Source organism: Capricornis sumatraensis, chromosome 19, assembly GCF_032405125.1.
Source record: "Capricornis sumatraensis isolate serow.1 chromosome 19, serow.2, whole genome shotgun sequence".
NCBI lineage: Eukaryota > Metazoa > Chordata > Mammalia > Artiodactyla > Bovidae > Capricornis > Capricornis sumatraensis.
In genome coordinates, this window is record NC_091087.1 from 30,596,099 (window position 1) to 30,615,990 (window position 19,892).

Sequence of the window (19,892 nt, forward strand, 5' to 3'; positions counted from 1 at the left end):
GTTCAAGCTCTCAGAGGAAAAAAGGTGTGGCTTTTAATGGCACAGCAACACTAGGAGCTGACATTTCAAGAAAAAGGAAGTCAGAAGATAATGGACTGGCATCTGTAAAATGCTGAAAAACAAATAACCACCAACCTGGAATTCGATACCCAACAAAAACACTCTTCGAAAGTGCAAGCAAAATAAAGACTTGTAGGGCAAATGGAAATGAGACAATTCATCAAACACAGACATGAACTAAAAAAATATTAAGGCAGTGCTTTGGGAGAAAGAAAAGCCGTCTCTGACTGAAATATAAACAACAAGTAAAGACCAACAATGAGGTAACTGTCAGGGTAAATATTAATGCTACAGTGATGATAACGCCGACAATATATCTAAAATTTTAAAGGATAACAGTGACAAGGAGGAAACAGTCGTGTCAGGGAGGCAGTAAAAGTACTAAGTTAGACTTCAATGTAAAACACAGGCTGTGTCTGCGAATGTGCACCCACCAACCTGGCAGAGGAGCACAGAACTAGAGAAACACCTCATCCTTCTAAAAGAAGGCAAGAGAAAAGAACACGGAACAGGTGGGACAAACAGAAAACACACAGCAACACGGTATCTACAGACAGAAACATCAAAGTTGTAAACAGAGCAAATGTCCTCATTAAAAGATAAAAGCGTCACCCTGATTAAGATTAGAGCCACACACTCTTCCCAGAGGCACATGTTAAGATGGAAGACCACAGACAGGTGAGAGTAAAAGATGCCCAGGCGAACAAGGGCAGAAACCTGACGCGGCAACATCACTGTCAGAGAGAGTCTAAGGTCAGAAGCATCACTAGCGATAAAGAGGAGCATCTCATGCTCACGCAAGTCCAGTCTGCCAAGACGATGAGGATTCTAAATCTGAATGTCCCTAATAACATAACCTCAAAACATCAATACATACAAACTGACAGAAATAGAAAAGCAGTCACAGCCAAGTTCATAATTGCAGTGGGAGACGTTAAAGACACATCTCTCGGGGAACTGGGCTCCCTGGGACGTCGTCACCTGCAGCCACGAAGCACCTGAAATGCGGCTGGCTCTACGATGAGATGTGCTTCAAGCCTGAAACACACGCTGGATTTTAAAGACTTAGCATGAGAAAACGAACGTAAAATATTTCATTAGGTTTTATCAGGTTGATTACACACTGAAATGACAATATTTGGGGAATGTTAAAATAAAATATATTACAGGTAACTTCAGCTACTTCTGCTTTACTCAATGTGGCTACCGAAATCTGAATTATGATTGACAAATCTGATCTAAGTGATACGCACGTAACACTGCATTCCCACTGATAGATATTATTTTTAAGAGCTCAAGGAACATATAACAAAATGAATATATATTGAGCCCTTAGGAAAGCTCAAATTATTTCAGAGGACTGAGATAATGCAGGGTATACTTACGGATTGCAATCGGCTGATGGCTTATGTGCCCTCAAACTTCACCCTGCACGTGGTGATGATACCAGGAGGCAGGGACTCTGGGAGGGCTCAGGTCAGGAGGGAATGGGCTCCCGTGCTGCCAGGACAGGGAGAAGAAGCAGGCAGTCTAGGAACCAGGAAACAGGCCTCACCAGACGCGGCACCTGCTGGTGATCTTGGGACTTCCCAGGCTCCGGTACTATAAGAAGCAACTTTCTGTTGTTTATCAGCTGGTCTACGGTATTCATAACAGTCGCCCCTAAAGACCGAGACGGGGCTCTTCATGGAATTAACAGAGATCAAAAAAGGGTCACCAGAAAAACCTCCCCAAACATTGGGAAGATAAATCACAGACTTCTCGTAGACTTTCATGAATAATAATTTTAAAAAGCACAATGTAAATTAGAAAATACTTTTACATAAAACATAATGAAAATTTGGCTTATTCAAACTTGTGGGACCCAGCCAACTGTGTTTAGATGGTAACCTAAAGCCTTAAACACATATACTGGAAAAGAAGGAAGGCCGAAATCAGCTGAGCCTCCTCCCAAAAATCCAGACAGAAAGCACAGCGAGTGGAGCACAAGGTGGATGGGAGAAAAGGAGCAGGAAATGAGGGAACACAGGGCAAACAGGGAATTGTTTAAACAAGCCAGACGTCGGCTCTTGGAAAGGACCGATAAACCTGATAAACCCCTAGGGAGACTGGTTAGAGAAAGAGACAGAGCACAAATCACCAGTATCAAGGACCTTTAAAAGGGGGCACAACACATCTTACAGAAAAGAAAGATAGTGTGAACCACAGTTCACTTACTCATAGGAGAGTCTACGGGCCTAGCAAAGGGGAAATGCCTTACCTAAACATACCCAGGAAGACATACAAAATCAGAAAATGTTATTTGCATGAAAAAAACTAAATCTGAAATTAAAAGCCTCCCCACAATGAAACCAACTGGTTTTGTCAATCAATGCTTCCAAAAATCTAGGGAAGAAAACAGCAATCTCACAGGAACTCTCAGGGTAAACAAGGAACACTCTCCACCTTGTTTTCGAAGACTAGCATACTGCTACTGCTGCTAAGTCACTTCAGTCGTGTCCGACTCTGTGTGACCCCACAGACGGTAGCCCACCAGGCTCCCCTGTCCCTGGGATTCTCCAGGCAAGAACACTGGAGTGGGATGCCATTTCCATCTCCAATGCATGAAAGTGAAAAGTGAAAGGGAAGTCGATCAGTCCTGTCACACTCTTAGCCATCCCATGCAGTGCAGCCCACCAGGCTCCTCCGTCCATGGGAGTTTCCCGGCAAGAGTACTGGAGTGGGTTGCCATTGCCTTCTCCATGGATTATAGGAACATTAAAGATACACACACACACACACACACACACACACACACACAGAGTTCACTGTGTGAGGTGATGCGTATGTTGAGCAATCATTCCATGATGTCTATGGGCATCAAGTCATCACAGTGTAGACCTGAAATACACAAAAACTGTCTCTGTCACTGACTGCTTAGTGAAGCTAGGGTTCTAAAATCAGGGCCTGGCACCTTATAGCTGGCAGGTGTGGGAACTCGGGTTCATGTGCAGGCTGTACACTCTCTTAATCACATGTGAGACCTGAAGCAACCAAGCCACTCTCCATTTTTCTTTTTCTGTTTTCCTCTGTTCCCCTTGCCATTTGTGTTTAACAGATTCCCAGCATTGAGTGAGCAGCGTCAATGCAGCAAGAATGTTTCCCCATTTAAGGCAGGAGCATGTAACACCAGCAGACTTCCCCATCACCCCTGGGTGCTGCATCACACAGAAAAGCAAAGAAACTCGACATTCCCGAGACAGAGCTGCCCGACGGCAGTGGGGACTATGGTCCCCCAGGTGTCCCAAGGGGACCCCCAGGGGCTAGGAGCCCACGCTGGGGCCCCCAGCTTGAGGCCACACTTGCCTTTCCACCATTCTGAAGGTCATGGCAGAAGAAAGCCAGGCCATGGAAGGGGGATGGTGTGGGACTCAGGGCAGGACTGACTCGGGTCTGTGCTGGGCTCCACACCCAGTCACCACCCTTGGAGTGTACAAAGTTCTTGGGGTCATTCTGGGTATCTGGCAAAAAGCAATGGAGCCAAAGTCACTTGGCATGCTTTTTAAGGAAAAAACCTCACTGAAGATTCACTCAGCGCCAGCCTTGGCCCCTACTGAGATGCAGACTCCTGGTCATCCAAGGCTGTGCGCGCAGCCCACCAGGGCAAGGGCAGCCTCCCAGACACAGGGTGACACATGGCATTCTTCCCCCACTTTGAATGAAGGGCTGCACCCCCTGGATTAACCCGGCTCACCCCTACACTTCTGATGCTGAGGCCCCCGTGACTCCCACGACCAGAGGATCCAGCCTCTCCCGGGGCCTCCGTGTCACGGCACAGGCCTTCTCCACATGGCCCCAGCAGGCAGGGTGAGTCCTGTGCGGAGCCTCCCAGCTCGTTGGCCTTGCTGCTCACATCAGGGCTGTGCAGGAGCACTGTGGGTCCACTGAATGAGTGGATGAGGGCCCCTAACAATGACAGTGATGACGACGAGGAGGAAGAGGTGAAGGGGGCGGAGGTCCAAGTGTCAGCCCCTGATTCAGGCATCTGTGCGTATTAACTCATTTAACCTCATGACAAAGTTGTGTGTCTGTGTGTGGGGGGCAGGGGCCGGTCCTGCCACTGTTCTCACCTTGGAGCTGGCAAGTTCACTCTCAGTATCCAGGGGTGGCTGAAGCCACTGGCCACAGACTGGACAGCTTTAACACAAACTAATTCGCCCCCAGTTCTGGAGTCAGAAACCTGTGATCAAGGTGCGGGCAGGGCTCAGCTCCCTCCAGAGGCTCCAGGGGAGGGTCCCTCTGGCCTGGTCCAGCTCTTGGGGGACCCCAGGCCTCCCTGGGCTTGTGGCCACATCACCCCGACCTCTGCGTCCATGTGCCAAACCTCCCCTGGGTGGCTCTGCGCTTCAGATCACTCCCTCTTCTCTTCCAAGCACACCTGCCATTGGATTTAGGGTCCACATGCATCCCGGGTGATTTGGTGCAGAGGTCAGTAAATTATTTCCATCTGCCGAGACCATTCATAGGAATAAGGTCACATTTGCAGGCTGTGGAAGGATGGATGGCTTTCGGGGCCACCACTCAAACCACCATACTGGTCATGAGGCCACCGGGCAGAGCCTCACTGGGCTTGGTGCAGGGAGCTTCGAAGAAGCAGGGCTCCAGGACTTCAGTCCTAAGGCTGCCTCAAGAAGACAGTTAGCATCAGGACATTTGGGCACAGAGAACAGATGAGCAGGGCTCCAAGGTGTGCTGGTGGGCGTGGGGCTCTCCTGCAGGGAACCTGGAGCCTGACATGACAGCCCAGGGCCAGGGGACATAGCGCATGGGTTTGGGAATGGACACATCCCAGCACAGACGAGGGGAGGCAGGCATGGGCGCTCAGGCCGGGGAAGCCCAGATCTTCCTGCTGCCCTCAAGGGGCAGGTCAGATGGGCACTGGAGGGAGCCGCGGTTTAAACGACAGGGGTCGCGGTCCCGGTCTGCTGCTGTGTTGTCTCTGGCGAGTGACTCAGCCTCTCTGAGACCATCTATTGCTCCTCTGCAAATCTTTGCCATATGTGACTTGCTTCACAGTTGAGGGGAGATCTTGGTGCTCTCAGCATCCCCGCCCAACCCCGTGGCTGGGGCTATGCCATATCTCCACGACCTTGAAGCCGCTAAGCCCACCCCTGCACAGACTCTCTTTGCAAAGAAGCTGGAAGCCGCTTCCCCTACCATAGGAAGCCGTGAGGCACCGAGACCCAAGAGGCAGCAACGCCTCTAGCCTGGGGGCTCCCGGGCGCGGGGTTGACCACATGGGGCAGTGGGAGTGACCATGGATGGCCCCATACGGCCAACCCCGTCTTTCCTGTTACAGCTCCCGTTTATTTCTATGCGTTCTGTTCAGCCACATGAAAAGACCCAAAATATATTCCTCCGAGTCCATGGAGATTTCTCTCGATGCTGGTCAAGAAGCAGTGCCCGGGCCACATCCCTGGGAAAACACGCTCAGCTGTTTATGTAAGCGACAGGGTCCCTCCAAGTAAAACATCTGGCAGGATTGGGAAAGGGTCGTGGGACTCGGTGGACGTATGGGATGTCCTCGTTCTTACACATATAGGATGTTTTAAACCCTGGTGCCTGGCCTGACAGCAGTCTGCTCCCGGCAGGAAGAAACCATAAGATGCTGGTCCCCTCCGCCAGGAGGACGCCCCAGAGCGGTGGCTTCTGGCCGGACTGGCCCCTCGGGTGGGGAGTCTGGAGGCCACAGAACTGCAGGGGCCTTGAGCCTTGGCGTGGGCATGGGAAGGGCCAAGGGGCTCGGGGAGAGGACAGGGTCAGGGCCCTTGCAGTGGACTGCCGCCAAATGCTGGACAAAGACAAGAAATAACAAATGTCATACTTTAAAGTTCCTAAAGAGCCAAGAAGGCCCAGAAGAGTGACCAGGTCTGTGCCATCCGAGGTGTGGGAGGGGAAGGGGAGGCTCGCCCAGAACAGACTGGACTGGTTTAAACCTCCACTCCCGGCTCAACTCACAGGAACAGCGACCTCACCATAGGTGTTCCTGGCACTTTCCTTTTAGAAGGAAGAAGGGAATCACAGAACAAGCAAAAACATCCCCGTGGGGATTCCTTGTGGTCGAGGATGCCAAGGGCCCCTATTCGTCCCCACGGCTGCCTGAGCCGCCGTGTTATATGTCACAGTCACCCATCTTCGCTGAAGGGCAGCCTCCTAGGTTGTTGGAAGGTTGGCCTCAATGAGGCCAAGCCTGGGGTCCTTAGCTCCCCCCAGAGGCCTCCCGGGCAGCACACCTCCCCAACCCACCCTGACCCCACAGCTGCCACCCACCCCAGAGGGCCCCGTCACTGCCATCAAGGAATTAGGGGTGCCACATCTCAGGCCTGAGGGTGGTGGGCACGCTTCTACGCCATCTTGTGTGTGAACCCCAACTGGCTCATGGTCCAGCAGGAGCTGTGGGGAGCGTGTGTACATGGCAGGGACACACAGGACGGCTTCCGAGCACCGCCGGGCCAGTAAGCCGCAGAGCCCCGGTGGGAAGCCTGGGTCGGACTTCTGACCACCACAGGGGACTGGTCAACCTCCCCGCTGTGCCCTCGGCTTCCTCAGCTCTAAGGATAATACCACCACTCGGAGGGCCTCTGATGCCAGGGCCGCTCTGTGGGAGAGGCCGTGTTCTCCTCGAATGTGTTCAAGGCACGTGATGGCTGGTCTGTCCCTAATGACCGGGTGCATTCTTGGCAGCCCTGGGTCCTGCCTGCTCTTCCTGTTGGCACCGGGGTCCCACGTGGGTGTGAGCTGAAAGGCTGGTTCCAGGCTGAGTCTCTCTGCTTAGGTGACAGACGTGCCCCCCGGGAGGGAGAGCGTCTGGCATGGGGTGGGCCTCATCCCCTCCTTCTGATCAGCGCCAGGACCACCCTCCTTCCAGTTCCCGGACTTGGAAGACAGGGGCCCTTTCTGGGTCACCTGAACGTGTCACCTCACAGGAGCCTTGGTTGAGGATATTTGCTGAGTGATCCATGGGGCCGGGGGCACAGTCCTGCTGAGTTCCTACTGTGTGCAGGCCGAGAGTGCTCCTGAGGTCCTTCCCCAACCTCTGGCAGCATCCTTGGGTTCATTTTAATACTCATGGACGAGGGGGCAGGCTGGGACTGCCCTGGGGGCTGACCCTGACTTGCTCACGCCTGCCCTCCACCTGGGCGGCTCCCGAAGCGGACAGCAAAGTGCTCAGTCCCTGGGAAAGGGCCTGCAGGGAGGCATTTCTGCTCTGTGGTTCCTGCTGACCACGTCTGCACCGCCCAGGAGGAGCGGTCACAGGGGGTGCTGGCATAAGCATGCTTTCTCCACATCCTGGACATGGTACCCTTGACTGTCTCCAGTGAGCCAGGACCCAGAATGCAGTCTCTCAGGGAGCTGGGGCTGCAGGACCGGCTGGGGCAGATTTACCCCTCAGCTTCGGCATAGGGTCTGGTTCCTAAGGCCTGGCTTCTTGAAGGAATAAAAGACATGTATTCATTCACAGTTCTGCTTTGATGATTGGTGGGTAGGTTACTCAGATCCACCCTCTCATGGAAAACAAAAACAATCAAAAAGTGTCACGCCTTAACGTTAGTGAAGACCTGAGAAGACCCAGAGGAGCAACTGCCCAAGAGGAGGAGTCCAACAGAAGACTCCTTCCCCCCCCCCCACGTGGAGCTGGACTCCCAGGAGACGACACTTTCAGGTGACCCAGAAAGGGCCTCCCTCCTCCAGCCTCGGGAATGACAAGGAAGGTGGTTCTGGTGCCGAGCAGGAGAAGGAGCAGGTGAGGACCCCAGTGGGTCCAGACATGTCAGCCCGTGACCTTGGTTCAAGGTAACCCTATCCATAACACCCTCAGATGAGTGGAGAATGCAAGTGCCAAGTCTTTCCGGATAAGGACACCTTCTTCCCAGGCTTGGGAACTGCCCCACGGGTTATGGAAGAGTGGTGGCCGTTATGGAAGAGCGCCAGGCACACCAGGATGAAAGACAGCTGGAGGAGAACCAGCAGAAGTGACCCCCTCAGCTTTGGGATTCTGAAAGGATTTGATGGATAATACATCTCATAAATCAGCTAAGCTCATCTCATTTAGAGAAATGAACCTCAAGATAGAAAGGTCCTGCCAAGGACAGGAAACCATTAAAGAAAATGACACAGCCAACTTGGAAAAGAACCAAACAGAACCAGCAGAAATAAAAAAGTGTCATAACGAGAAGTGAAAATACAATAGACGCGTTTGAAGACACTTGGCCTCTTCAGGAAAAGGAGACACGTGGCCACTCAGCAGGGGCATGCTGATAATGTATGCAGGCCCCTGCCCAACCCCCTGCTCTCCAGGAAGGAACCCTGATCTGTAGCTGCATCATTTGCCAATTTCCATGGTGTAAATTCTCCCGCTGTGGCCTGTTTCATGTACCAAAGGGTTAACACCCGGCTGGCAGAATTCCCGATGAGCCAGAGAGAGCTGACTCTGGCACACAACCGGCCTAGAGACATGGGAGGACATCAAAACCGCAACCAGAGGGGCACAGATTTCAGCCCGACTACCTAGGACCAGGGAAGAGTCGTCCTTGGGGAACTTTAAAGACAAGACTCTTAAAACATGTCCAGAATTCACTTGATAACTTTGCCATTTCCTTCTCCACTTTAGAACAAGTACGCTTCCACAAAACCAGGAGAGGCCCAGAGGGAGCCAGGTGGGGTGTAGAAAAGCCTCAGCACTTAAGACTCAAGAGACATAAAAACTTTACAGCCAGAGAAATGAATGTGTAATGGTGGAATTATGAATAGAGATATGAATCGCTTTGGGACTAGACAATGGCCCCTGACGCCTCACTGTCGGAGAGGCTCATGGCATAGGCACTAAGCCTGGGGGTAGGAGTGAGATGGAGGCTGAAGACCACATTTTGTTGTTGTTCAGTCACTAAGTCACGTCCGACTCTTTGAGATCCCATGGACTGCAACACACCAGGCTTCCCTGTCCTTCACCACCTCCCAGAGCTTACTCAAACTCATGTCTATTGACTCCGTGATGCCATCAAACCATCTCATCCTCTGATGCCCCCTTTTCCTCCTGCCCTCAATCTTTCCCAGCATCAGGGTCTTTTCCAATGAGTCAGCTCTTCACACGGGTTGGCCAAAGTATTGGAGCTTCAGCTTCAGCATCAGTCCTTCCAATGAATATTCAGGGTTGATTTCCTTTAGGATTGACTGCTTTGATGTCCTTGCAGTCCAAGGGACTCTTAAGAGTCTTCTCCAACTCCACAGTTCAAAAGCATCAATTCTTTGGCACTCAGCCCTCCCGACAGTCCAGTTCTCACGGTTCAGGGCAAAGAGTCTGACGTGAGAACCCAGCACCCACGTTCAACTGCCCCTGTCGGGCCCAGTGGCCTTGATCTCCTTGCCCCACCTCTCAGAGCCTCAGTTCCTTCCTTGGGTAAAGGGATCTGACCCTTTTACCACAAGCCAGGTCAGGATGCCCACAGAAGGTGGGGTGGGGATGGGGCTTTGCATCCAGGCTGACAAGTCCCTGAGAACATCTGTTGCTGCATTATCCTTACATATGGAGTTGTTGAAATTAGACCTGAGGTGCCCCTAAGTCGAGAACCCCCACTCCAATGTCCAGGCTATGGGGACGGACCCCCATCCCCCAACTCCATGCTCATCACCACACTTAGCCAAGTCTGGGAACTGTCTCAGACACCAGCTCATGCCCACAAAGCCTCAGCTGGAAACTGCAAGAAACATGGCCCTCTCCCCTGTCCCATGTCCATGGCAACCCTGCCCACCCCCCAGCAGGTGAAAGCCCCTCCATTCTAAGGTGGAAAAACCAAGGTCCCGAGTGGGGAAGCCACTTGCCTGAGGCTGCTCAGCCTTCAGGAAGTGGCCGGGCTGGGTCCGGACCTGCACACATGGCCACACGGGCTGTGTGGGGTCTGAGCCCCTCTGGGAGCTCAGGTACCCTTACCGCCTGACCAGCCATCCTGGAGTCTGGTGTGGAGGTGGCTCCCGCCCTCCAGTAGGCAGTTGCTCGCTTGCTTTTCAAAAAAGCAATATCCAAAAGACGGGAAACAGATACCGCCACGGCCCACACCAACTCCGGGAAGGAATGAGGAGAAACTACAGCCTGCCAGCCGTGGGGTGCGGTGGCGAGCCCTGAACGGCAGCTTGAAAGCAAACTGACCTTGTAGGGTTCACATGTCCGCGGCCTTAACAACTGGCCAAATCCGGAGTCAAGTTCAACATCAGGGAGGTGTGGGCCTCGGTCACCCCCAGTACATAGTCGGGATTTTCCTGTGTGGCTTTTCAGCAATTACCAGTGGACATACATAATGCCCTGGCTTTGAGTCTGCCCTTGAAAAATGCTGATGGGTTTCAGTTACAAGGAAACATGTTGGCCCACAAGCTGCTCTTGTCCATTTCCTGGGAACCCTGGCCGCTAACCCCACAGCCATCGGAGGGACAGAGCAGTGGGGAATGGGCGGAAGAGGCGCTCCTGCAGAAGGCAGGCCTGGGCCACCTGCCTCCAGGACCTTTTCCTCCCATTTCCATCCTGTCTGCTGTCCCAGGCGTCTCTGACATGACATCCCTCCTGGACCCTCATGTGTGAAACTGACTTCGGGGGTCGTCTCTGGATTAAGGGGTCAGATCCTGATTTGACAATGAGGGCCCCTCTCGTTGGTGGCTGGGGAAGCAACTTTTAAGCTGAGCTCCTCTGGGCCCACGGTGCCTGGCGGAGGGTCGGGGGGCAAGTGGGTCACCTGTGGTCACAGCCAGTTGGCCAGGCTCAGCCTCCATCCATCCTATACGCAAAGTTATGAGCATGTTTCTTCCAGACCCACCACTTCCCCCTCCACTGGGTTCCTGACCCAGGCACCCAGTGCTGTGTATGGGTCTCTGTCTGGGGTACATCTGGGGCACTGGACAGGGGATTGGGGACTTGCATAGACACTGGAGTCGGGGGCCTTCCTTGGGGAAGTTTCTGACAGTTCCTGGGAAACAGGCCTGCACGCTCCTCGCACCTCTAAGCATGGACCAGGGTCAGCAGTTTATACACCCTGGGACCAGCTGAGAAGCGCACTGTGGGGCACTCCTAGACCTGCTAAAAGTCAGAACCTGCATCTTGACGACCTCAGGGGCTTCCGTGCACACCCCGGGACCCTGCACCGAGGCAGCCAGGCCAAGGCTTGGTCCCCACCAGACCACCTGCCCTGCTCAGCTCTCCAACCACACCCATCCATGGCTGTACTCGAGGGGTCCTGCGTGAGCTCCCCCCATTCCTGGGATGACTGCTTGTGTGTCAAGACTCAGCTTTGTAGCGGGGTGAATGGTGCCCTCCAAAAGAGACACCCACATCCCAACTCCCCATATTTGCCAGGGGGCCTTTATTCGTAAATCGGGTCATTGCAGAGGAAATCAAGTTAGATAAGGTTACAGTGGATTAGGTGGGCCTTATGCAGAATGATGGGTGTCTTTATAAGAAGAGGAGAGACACACAGAGAGGAAGAGGCCATGTGAGGAGGAAGCAGAGGCTGAGGGGATGTGGCCACAAACCCAGGAACACCTGGAGCCCCAGAAACTGGAAGAGCTGGGAGTGACGCTCCTCCAGAGCCCAGGTCGGGGGGCCTGGTCCTGCTGACCCTTGACTTTAGACTTCTGGCCCCCAGAACTGGGAGATTGTCAATTAGTATTGTTTTAAGCCTCCCCACCACCCCAGTTTGTGGTCGTCGGTATCAGAAGCCCCACCTGGGACACTCAATGTTCTGTGTCCCTAAGATCCACCAATCGACCGCTACCTCAGCCAGGCCAGTCTTCCCCCGGTCATCACGGGATGTCTTCTCAACAATAAACCTCCTGACTCGGGAGAAAGGCTCACGCTGCACACAGGGGCCCCATCTGTGTGGGGCTCAAAGCCCATGTTGCCTCAGAGCGGCTCAGCCTCACACACCTGCTGGCCCAGGGGGAGCAAAGGGGGTCACACACCTCTGAGCCCCTGTGCCCTCCACACCCTGCCCAGTCATAACTGCAGACGACCGGGCCCGCAGACATTTCAGGAGGGCAGACTTGCTTATCTGCCCCCACTGCTCTTGCTTCCCTGTCCTTTTGCATCCCCCCACCCCTGCTTCTGGGCTTCCCTTGGGCCTCCCTTGGAGCTCAGCGGGTAAAGAATCTGCCTGCAATGCAGGAGACCTGGGTTCGGTCTCCTGGGAAAGGCTACCCAGTCCAGTGTTCTGGCCTGGAGAATTTCATCGACTGTATAGCCCATGGGGTCGCCAAGAGTTAGACATGACTGAGCGACTTTCATTTCCTTCATCCTTGCTCCTGGTCCAGCCTGTCCAGCTGGCCCTCATGTTTGGGCCGGGGGGACACTGGTGACATCTGGGGACATTTTCAGTTGCATTTATGAATGCTGCAAGATATTAAATGCCAACAACACCAAGGCTGAGAAATCCCACTTTAAGACTCTTCATCTTTTGGAGGTCATTGTTTGAGTATCCAATGGAGTCCATGGATTTCTTTCTCCCTGGGGAAGCATGCAGAAGCCCCAATTTTGTTTCACAGTGGGCAAGGTAGTGTGACTGGGCTCTCTCCGAGGCTATTTGGTTCCCCAAACCTTCTCACTTCTTGTAATCAGAGCACACCCGGGAATGAGTCTTCCCTGACATCTCTCCACGACTCAGGTTGGTGTGGACCCGCACACACCCCGCACGCTGCCTGTGCCCAGTGGCCGCTGAATAGACTCTGGTCTCGAGCAGGGGCAGGCAACAGGCCTCCTGGGGACTGATTCATCTCAGGGGAAAGCTGAGGGTTGCAGGGGCCACGGAAAAGTCGGTAATCATATGAAGACACCACAGGAAGATGGCTCATGCTCAGCTCCAGCTTTTTTGAAATCTTGAACCATTTAGTTTATGCCAATAACAGTTTCACCTAAAAAGGGCCCAATCAGAGACTTCCCTGGTGGTCCAGCGGTTAACACTCTGCCTTCCAATGCAGGGAGAGTGGGTTCAATCCCTGGTTGGGGAACTAAGATCACCGCATGCCTCGAGGGGTGGCCCCCAAACTTTGTTTAAAAAAGCCCACTCAACTGCTGAAAAACTTTTAAGGCTATAGAACCAAATTATCACTGATGTTTGGGGTCACCGTGACCTTGTGATTTGTATTAATAATAAGAAATACATTTTTGGTCTTTGCCCCCGGTCCTGGCACAGAGCTCCTAAAACTCTGGCAATTACCGAAGTGGGGAGAGCAGTCAAGGTGTCTCTTGTTAGGTGAATGAGGTGGCTTTTCGGAGAGTGCCTCCTTTCCAAAGGGGGGGCGCTGCTTGCCAGGGCAACTAAGCACATGGTTAAGGATTGGAATTTCCGATCCCTCCTCTGCCCCGCTCCTCCCCTGACCATGTCTGGGAAAGCCAAAAGGGCTTCTGGTTGAAGCAATCACCAACAGCCACTGATTTAATCAATTGTGCTTGTGTGATGACTCCTCCATAAAAATCCCCAAACAGGGTCTGGACAGCTTCTGGGTTGAGGAACACATGCAGATTTGGGGAAAGTGAGGCTCGGAGAGCGTGAAGTTCCGTGCCTCCCCCCCCCCACACGCCCTGTCCTATGTATCCCCCTGCATCTGCTGTTCCTGAGTTTATGACCTTTTACAATAAGGCTGTGATCTACTAGGCAACATGTTTCTCTGAGTTCCACGACCACTCAAAAAATTAATAGAACCCAAAGTCATTAGAACCTCTGAACGGGTAGCCAGTGGGTCGGAGCGCAGGTGACAATCTGGGCTTGCAAATGATGGCTGGAGTGGGGGGAGAGTCTTGTAGGGCTGGGCCTTTAACCTGTGGGGTCTGGAACTACCCCCAGATAGGCAGGGTCCACACTGAGTTAAGTTGCAGGACCCCCAGCTGCTGTCACAGAAGTGCTGGGTGATGCCGGGGAAACAACACATGCATGTTGGAACTGGAAGAAGCCTCGTCACTTACTAGCAGAACTCGATCTTTCCTGGTGGCCATAACCAATGTCTTTATGCTTGATGTTTATTTCAAAGTCAGAAGATTTAAAGAAGATATGTGTGGTGAAGGATTTAACTGGACTTGGAAAGGCTCTTCTTTCTCCTTTGTGAGCGTGGCCATTCCATTATCATATGAGCAATAATGATACATGACTGAATATTCACATCACCAATGAGAACCTCCCGAGTGCCAGACTCTAAGTGAAGTACTTTAGAATAACCCAGTGATGTAATGAGTTGTTTCCCAGACGGTTCAGCAGAAAAGAACCCGCCAGCCAGTGTAGATTGTGAAATGCAGGAGACCTGGGTTCAGTCCCTGGGTGGGGAAGATCCCCTGGAGGTGGAAATGGCAATCCATTTCCGTATTCTTGCCTGAAAAATTCCACGGATAGAGGATCTTGGGTGCCACAGGCCACAGGGCTGCAAAGAGTTGGACACAAATGAGCACCTGAACATGCACACAGTCGTGAAAATACTGTTGGTATCTCTGTTTGACAAATGGTGAGACATCATTGCTGTTGTTGTTCAGTCATCCGATTTTGTCTGATTCTTTGTGACCCCATGGACTATACACTCCAAGGAATTGTCTAGGCCAGAATACTGGAGTGGGTAGTGGTTCCCTTCTCCAGGGGATTTTTCTGATTCCCCGCATATTGTAAGAGTCAACTTGAGAATTCTTGTTTTTTATTTCATTTCAAATAGCCTTTGCGTATCTGAAAGGACAGTGTAGGTACTTTCGAGATGTATTCTGCAAAACAAAGCCCTTTTGGCAAATGTGGTCATGATCTCCAGGTCGGCATTGCTGTGGTAAGTGTCACATCTCAGCCAGAAGCCAGATCCTAAGCCCTTCCTCTGGCAGAAACAAATTCACAAAATAAGCCAAGAAAGGGAGCTGGAAAAACAAACCACACCAACAACCAGAAACTCATCCCTCATGAGACAAAGCTAGGGAAAAAGCCAATATCCTTGTGGCCCCAAAACCCTCTTGGCAATGAATGTTCAGTAAGGAAGAGACGAAACATATCAAGTTCTAAGGAGAGGCAATGCCCATGGCCAGTGTGGTTTAGCAACGGCCTGACTGCTCAGATGTAGACACACACCAATGTAAACCCTCTGCAGACAGCAGTGATGGTCATCACCATAGTAAGTGTTTACTCTGGTGACAACCTGCCCTGGGCACCACATAAGGGAGCAGACCTGATTCTCTTCCTCTGCCCCCACACCATTCACTCATGAAGGCAGCTCAGGTGCTATCGAGCCCTGCCTGCCTGTCTGGCTCATCCATGAGCTGTGACCACCTCCAGGGAAGGACTCCACCTTCTCTTCTCTCTGCACCATGAACCTGCACACAGGGGGCCTTCAGAACCTCAGGAGACTCACCCCACCCACACTATAGCCAGAACCCTCGCCAGGCATTAAAACAGCTGTGGAGTCACTTTGGCCTAAGCCCTGGTTACGGATCCCTGCAACCTACTACAGCCTCTACAGCGTGAATGATCAGGTCCTTTATACACAGATTCCTGGCTGTGAGATTCGAGCTTTGGATTCATTGTCAGCTCTGTCCCTCCCGTGGCAGCCAGGTGGGCCGCGATGCAGACAAAGGAGCTCATGAGCTGCGTTTCAAGGGAGGCATTGAAAGGACAGCGATGGATGCAACCTGTTGCAAACTGAGGGAGGGTCCCTACGTGTCTCAGAAAAGGCCTCTGGTGTGCAGGTGTGGAGGAGGGCTCCCACGGTGCAAAGGAAGGAGAGGTACTCAGGGGCAAAGGCTCGTGGCCTCTCCTGTAGCAGCTCCACTTGGTAGCTCGTGAACAGTGGACAGCCAATGTGGTCACATGAGTGTGACTCTTATTCCCTCACAAAGCAAGAGAAAGGGGGCAGGGTATGGCAGAACCCGGAGGGTGTGGTGGGGCGGATGAAGGGAGGTGTCCTTCCTCTCTTCAGTGCAAATTGCTTTTGTGAGTCTCAGAGCTTCCAGACGGCAGTTACCGAGTCAGGTCCCCACAGTATCCAGTGTGGGCTGGGTGCCTTACCCCCTGTCACATGGACAAGCCACACCATATGGCTGCCCTGGGTTCTCACAGCAGGATCTGGGGAGTTTGTCTAGGTGCACACTTCCTTGCTGTAGCTGTGTTACCTGTTAGCCGCTTCTCTGAGCCCCAGTTTTGTCCTCTAGAAAAAAGACATCGATTGCTACCTTAGCAGGTTGCTACCTTAATCCTGTGAAGACTAATTAGGGTAATCCTACAATTAATAGCTGGCCTTAAGAGATATCAATGAATAGCTGGCCTTAAGAGATACTGCGCTTCCCTGATAGCTCAGCTGGTAAAGAATCCTCTTGCCATGCAGGAGTCCCAGGTCTGATTCCTGGGCTGGGAATCCTGATCCACTGCAGAAGGGACAGGCTGCCCACTCCAGTATTCATGGGCTTCTCTTGTGGCTCAGCTGGTAAAGAATCTGCCTGCAATGCAGGAGACCTGGGTTCAATCCCTGGACTGGGAAGATCCCCTGGAGAAGGGAAAGGCTACCCGCTCCAGTGTTCTGGCCTGGAGAATTCCATGAACTGTATAGCCTATGGGGTCACAAGAATCATACACCAATGAGGGACTTTCACTTCATTTTCAAGAGATATGACCTGAATCCAGATTAAACTGGTGTCTCCAAGTGTCATCTGGCATTTCTTCCCTGAAGCCAGCCAAAACCCACACAGCTGCATTTCCAGGGTCTCCACTTAGCCAGCTGGACAGAAAACCCAACATGGTTCAAACAAGCTGACAGGCAAGCAGGAGAGGACTCACAGGCAGACCGCTTCCCTCCGGTTTCAGGTGGAGCTCCGGGACCACAGCAGGAACCGGCGCTCTCAACCCCTGGGCTCAGCAACGCCCTCTTTCTCAGGCCAGCAGCTCTGCCCTCATGGGCTCAGGAAGGTCACCAACTGCCCCAGGCTGACCTCACGCCCCTCCCACTGCTGGAGCCTGACCTCACCCAGCCCCAACCCTTCTGGCAGAAGGCGAGCTCCTCTTCCCTTGCTTCCAGCGAGAGGCCCGGCCCTGGGCCCCGACTGGTCACCGCACCAGTCCTGAGCCAATCACGGTGGCCAGGAGGGATAGAACACACCGATTGGCCAGGTTCAGGTCATGTGACCATACTCTCCAGGACACGGGTGAGTTGCTCCCCCTGTGTCAGCGGTGGAGACAGTGCGATGCCCAAGAGCAGGGCTGAGAGTCCAGTCACTATGTCCGTGTGCTCAGTGTCCTGGGACGTGCCTGCGCATCCTCTCTACACACCACTTTGTCCTCTGCAGGCAAAATATTCATGACACACCTCTTTCCTTCCCAAGCGCTGTTTCACGCACCCACATTCAAGGGAGCAGGGCCTTCTGTTTGAAGATAGGTTATGAGATCCTCTCTTGACCTCTGGGCTTGGTACTTGTATCATGTTAGAATAATGTATTCAGTCTAAAAACCCCCACAAGCACCACCACATGCTGCTTTGCGTATTCAGGATTCTTAGCTGTTCTGAGTTGAGGGCATGGCCCACGGGCCTCCCAGAGGGAATGAATTTTGTCCAAGGAAGCACCTGAGAGGCTGAATCACTGAATCACTTTGCTATACACCTTAAACAAACAAATTATTGTAAATTAACAATACCTGAACTTAAAAGATATTCCTTCATCCAAAATTGTTCGAAATTCTGTAAAGTTTTTCTTTCAGTCGTTGGTTCTTCAGTTCAATTCAGTTCAGTTCAGTTCAGTTCAGTTCAGTTCAGTCGCTCAGTCGTGTCCAACTCTGCGACCCCATGAACTGCAGCACGCCAGGCCTCCCTGTCCATCACCATCTCCCGGAGTTCACTCAAACTCACATCCATCTAGTCGGTGATGCCATCCAGCCATCTCATCCTCCGTCGTCCCCTTCTCCTCCTGCCCCCAATCCCTCCCAGTATAAGGGTCTTTTCCAAAGAATCAACTCTTTGCATGAGGTGGCCAAAATACTGGAGCTTCAGCTTTAGCATCATTCCTTCCAAAGAACACCCAGGGCTGATCTCCTTTGGAATGGACTAGTTGGATCTCCTCGCAGTCCAAGGGACTCTCAAGAGTCTTCTCCAACACCACAGTTCAAAAGCATCAATTCTTCAGTGCTCAGCTTTCTTTACAGTCCAACTCTCTCACCCATACATGACTACTGGAAAAACCATAGCCTTGACTAGACGGACCTTTGTTGGCTAAGTAATGTCTCTGCTTTTGAATATGATATCTGCGTTGCTCATAAATTTTCTTCCAGGGTGTAAGCGTCTTTTAATTTCATGGCTGCAGTCAACATCTGCAGTGATTTTGGAACCCGAAAAATAAAGTCTGAAACTGTTTCCCCATCTATTTCCCATGAAGTGATGGGACGAGATGCCATGATCTTTGTTTTCTGAATGTTGAGCTTTATGCCAACTTTTTCACTCTCCTCTTTCACTTTCATCAAGAGGCTTTCTAGTTCCTCTTCACTTTCTGCCATAAGGGTGGTGTCATCTGCATATCTGAGGTTATGATATTTCTCCCAGCAATCTTGATTCCAGCTTGTGCTTCTTCCAGCCCAGCGTTTCTCATGATGTACTCTGCATAGAAGTTAAATAAGCAGGGTGTCAATATACAGCCTTGACGTTCTCCTTTTCCTATTTGGAACCAGTGTGTTGTCCCTGTCCAGTCTGTTGCTTCCTGACCTGCATATAGGTTTCTCAAGAGGCAGGTCAGGTGGTCTGGTATTCTCATCTCTTGAAGAATTTTCCACGGTTCATTGTGGTCCACACAGTCAAAGGCTTTGGCATAGTCAATAAAGCAGAAATAGATGGGTTATTTTGGAACTCTTCTTTTTTGAAGATTCAGCCGATGTTGGCAATTTGACCTCTGGTTCCTCTGCCTTTTCTAAAACCAGCTTGAACATCTGGAAGTTCACGGTTCACGTAGTGCTGAAGCCTCGCTTGGAGAATTTTGAGCATTGCTTAAGTAGTGTGTGAGATGAGTGCAATTGTGTGGTAGTTTGAGCATTCTTTTCCTTGCCTTTCTTTGGGACTGGAATGGAAACTAACCTTTTCCAGTCCTGTGGCCACTGCTGAGTTTTCCAAATTTGCTGGCAAATTGAGTGCAGCACTTTCACAGCCTTGTCTTTCAGGATTTGAGATAGCTCAACTGGAATTCCATCGCCTCCACTAGCTTTGTTCATAATGATGCTTTCTAAGGCCCACTTGACTTCACATTCCAGGATGTTTGGCTCTAGGTGAGTGATCACACCATCGTGATTATCTTGGTCGTGAAGCTCTTTTTTGTACACTTCTTCTGTGTATTCCTGCCACCTCTTAATATCTTCTGCCTCTGTTAGGTCCATACAATTTCTGTCCTTTTTCGAGCCCATCTTTGCATGAAATATTCCCTTGGTGTCTCTAATTTTTTTGAAGAGATCTCTAGTCTTTCCCATTCTGTTGTTTTCCTCTATTTCTTTGCATTGATCACTGAGGAAGGCTTTCTTATCTCTTTTTGCTATTCTTTGGAACTCTGCATTCAGATGCTTATATCTTTCCTTTTCTCCTTTGCTTTTCGCTTCTCTTCTTTTCACAGCTATTTCTAAGTCCTCGCCAGACAGCCATTTTGCTTTTTTGCACTTCTTTTCCATGGGGATGGTCTTGAGCCCTGTCTCCTCTACAATGTCACGAACCTCAGTCCAGAGTTCATCAGGCACTCTATCTATCAGATCTAGTCCCTTAAATCTATTTGGTTGTTAGTATGTTTCTAATTGGTTTGGTGGTGTTTTGTGAGGTAGGGATCCAACTTACTTTCCCATATG